We start from the raw sequence: 4,238 nt of genomic DNA on the forward strand, positions 1-4,238 counted from the left end.
TCTGCAAAGTAGTTGACATATTTCTGAGACAACATTCAGATTTGATTTCATTTGTGATACATCGATATGTTTATATTGCAATGATATTATTGTTATGTGTATTCTTTCTTTTGTCACTATGATCTTTGACGTACTTGTAACTCTGATTTTTGGGCGCGTAAGCGATTATTAGTTGGTTGTTAACTTGTTAGAGAGTCGGACCTTGAGAAAGTCAATTGTTGGAAAGACGTATATTGTAGTCCGCTTATAAAATGTGAACTTTAACAGTGACTGTGAGGAAGATGTTTTCAAGTATGTTTTGTATTGTGAAGTGATGTTTTGTGTTTACGTGATATTGCAATGAAAGCAATTAAAAGGAAGTGTAACTTAATTTCGGAGTGCTGTTTATTTTTTTACATCACTATTGTGCTAACTTTGAAAGGTTTAATCTCCAAGAATGGTTTGAGAAGCGCATCCACAAAACTTTTGAATATAGCAGAATAAAAGCTAGGCCTTTTTGCATCCGAGCTTGGAATCATAACCACCTAGATTTTCAACGATTGAGCCATGATTTTACGACGAGACCACCGTGGGAAACACAAAAAGATGAGTGCCTAGTTTTTTGATTATCACATGAAATGACTTTATTAACTGTGCTCTCTAATGACACCTGCCACATAATATGACTGTTGTCGCCCGAAAATGCAGTATTTAGCAGCGTGAGCAACACCACAATCGTTATTAAATGCTGACCTTTGTTGTGGTAGGGTTGTTAGAATATGGAGAAATGATCATCGCGATAAAATAATAGAAACCAGGGCTCGCACAGAAAAATTTACGTTCTCGTTTCTCCCGCGCGCCGTTCGAGAGCTGAACGGTAGAGCGACAGCTTGAAGGTGGTTCATTGAGCCCTCTGCCAGGCACTTTCTTGTGAATAGCAGAGTAATCACGCAGACGTAGGCATACATTTCACGAACTTCATTCACTGTACCGTGGAACATGATACCTTTGTGATAATACATCAATGTACTATAATTTTTGTGGCAGATAAAAGTTATATTTTGTATTAGCACATACTTAAGAGGTTAAAAAATTTTAAATTATGCAACCATACTTGTACTTTTGTCTCTTAGTAAGCCACAAAATAGCTCTTTTATCTGTTTCTAAAGTTTCTGTGGCATGTAATGGTAAACGAAGAGAACGATGATAAGCATGAAGAAAGGAAGTGACGCCCATAGACCATGCTTTGTATTTTTTGGTCAGGTTATCTATTTTTATTTACAAATTAAAAATATTTGTTGTTGTTGTATATTTTTTGATATGTACGATAATTATACGGTCCTCGACACATAATTCCGCCTCTTCATGTTACCAATACTGATAATAAACATACCTATTCCTTTTAACTATTATTTAAGGTATTTGGGGAAAAACTGCCAAAATAGTATCATTTTTGGGAAATTTTTTGTCTGCTATGGGGAGATTTAGAAAACTCAATGTGGAAACGATGTGGCCATCTGGAGCCCAGTCTTCTTGCGACCGTACATTCTCATGATCATCTCTGCCAGCTGTCATGTAAAATGGCTACGTTCCTGCCAAATATTTCAGCAATATCTTTCAAGAAACATCCAGCTTCTCGTAGCCCTATTGCACGACCTCGTTCAAACTCAGTGAGGTACTGACAACGGCGTCTTTGTCGCCTTAAAAGGCGTTCTTAACTAGTGCCACCTGGCCATGTCAAATCTTAAAGGTAAGTAACGCTCACGACCATTAATCGTTTATTTGAAGCAAACCTGATTCGCATCCTCTTTGTGGCGCCACTAGCGCCACATTTATGCGACTGCCACGAAATCTGAATAGACATAAAAAAAATGGCTCAAATGGCTCTAAGCACTATGGAACTTAACATCTGAGGTCATCAGTCCCCGAGACTTAGAACTACTTAAACCTAACTAACCTAAGGACATCACACACATCCACACCTGAGGCAGGATTCGAACCTGCGACCGTAGCAGCAGCGCGGTTCCGGACTGAAGCGCCTACAACCGTTTGGCCACAGCGGCCGGCGTGAATAGACATCATCTTTGAGACATAGAAACACGCCTACCTATTTTTGATTATGTCACACAAGTCCTCCTTGGTGTTGCGATTTTTTTCCGTCAGTGAATGCAGGTTGATACTTTTCGATGGCTTCTTATTACACATCAGAAGGAAATTTAAAAGATTTCAGATTCAGGTTGGCAATCAGTTTGACTTGTTATCTGAAACAGGAGAGGAGCCTCAACCACTTTTTGAACAAAGTAGAGTGCAGCAGACTCGTAAGAGCAATTTTAAAGCTATATTAGTTGAAAAGTCAAGTAGAAAGCAAAAGAGTCCTGCTGCTAGGTAGCAGTGACGGTAGGAGTGTAGGCCAAATGTTACAGGGAAAGCTAGACTTAAAATACCACGCCATGAATGTTAACTCAAAACATCACCTCCGCCTTTCGGTACTGGGCTAAGTGAAATGGCGTGGCCTAACTAGAGGCAATTCACACTGGCTGCCACATCATATCGCATCATGGCACCATCATGTGAGGGTGTATTCCCACTGGCCATCACGCCACATGACGTCAGTTCGTGAAGCCTAGTACCAACCGGTGAAAGCGTGGTTCTGAGTTAACCATCCGTGATACATAAAGTCAGGAATTGAGGAACTAACAACGATAAAATTTATTAATGACCAAAGAAAACATCACAACGTATGTTCTTGATCAATTTCGTGTTTTAGAGCTCTGAGAAGTAAAACAACATTTCAAAACATTTATTTGCTAGGAAAATATAGACATACAAACACATCAAACAGTACTGATCAGGGAATATTAGAGCCTGTTTATCCATTATGTTTATTCGTCTGACATAGCTAATAGCACCATGAGCAACTGTATTATGCACCTTCATTAGAGCTAAATTTTTCACTTCAAAAACTTATTTAATGACAATAGTTTCATCAACTTATGCTGTTATTTATATACTGTGTGGGCGATATAATGAAAATAGTTTCATCAACCTATGCTGTTGTTTATATGGACGTCAGCTTTGTCCCATTATCGTAAAAACTAAACAGTTTTTTGTTTCAAGATATCTGGCCTAGCTTGTGAAAGAACACTCAGTGGAAAATGTGTCCATGTTGTCATGGAACATTTTTAATTTGCCACGAAAACAAAGCACAATATTAAAATAAAGATTAAGAAGACATACTACGGTATGGGTGAGCACGGCAAAAACAGGTTACCTTCCGATGTTAGCAGACGACGCCACTGCCAAAACTTTTATGCCAGCGAAACCTTAGTTTAGTTTGAGCAACTGGCAGAGAATCACTTTTAAGGGCCAGAAAACAGAAATTACTGCACATGCATAGCTGCCATCACGTATGAACCCTTTGGTCGGTGTCTGCGCTGCTTAAATGCTTCTTGTCGTATTAAATTTTGGGGTACTGGTTGTTAACCTCCTATTTATTTTTATGTGTCGCTGGATTTTATCGTTCCACAACTAAATTGCTGTGTTTGGTAGTTATTGTATTACAGTTTCCGCAGTAAAAAAAATGTCCTGGATAGATACACTGATGCTTCAAAGATCTATCAAAAGAACGTTATTTTTGGCAGAAAAACTTGATGTAGTTAAAATCGGAAAATGCAGCTGTCGTGTACAAATGTATTACCTTCAATCTATTCTATTTACTGTTCCGAATCAAGCAACTTTTTGATGTTGTGCATCACGAATCCCCCTCATGCACCTGTAAACTATAAGAGTCATAAAATATCTTCAGAAAGCACTTAGAACAAGTGCAGCGTTCTAGCAGAGTGGAAAAGTGTTGTCTGTATTTTATTTATGCTGGCGAGTTTTATATTTGAATTCTTTGATGAAAAGGGCTACTTTTATGTAAAAAAAAAGGCTTCTATTGCACAGAAATAGCGGTTTATTTTATGTCGTGTACGATACTTTGAGCGTGGGCATATAATTTTTTGCTTATTCTTCCAACAGACTTGATGATCTCGACATGTAGACACTGCTAAGACATGAAATACGTTAAATACTTTTAGAAGAGGTCTTCTGCCTGTATCTGTCGACCTTGTGCTGTTCATTGCTCTTTTCTGAAATGTCTGATTTAGGTGGAAAGGGTAACTACAACATGTGTTACGCTGTTAAACCAGATGTAACGGTACGAATATCTGGTCCTGTGTCATTCGCTAAATCATTCTTAATTCCTGTTCTTAGATATT

This window comes from Schistocerca americana, chromosome 5, assembly GCF_021461395.2.
Source record: "Schistocerca americana isolate TAMUIC-IGC-003095 chromosome 5, iqSchAmer2.1, whole genome shotgun sequence".
In the NCBI taxonomy this organism is placed as follows: domain Eukaryota; kingdom Metazoa; phylum Arthropoda; class Insecta; order Orthoptera; family Acrididae; genus Schistocerca; species Schistocerca americana.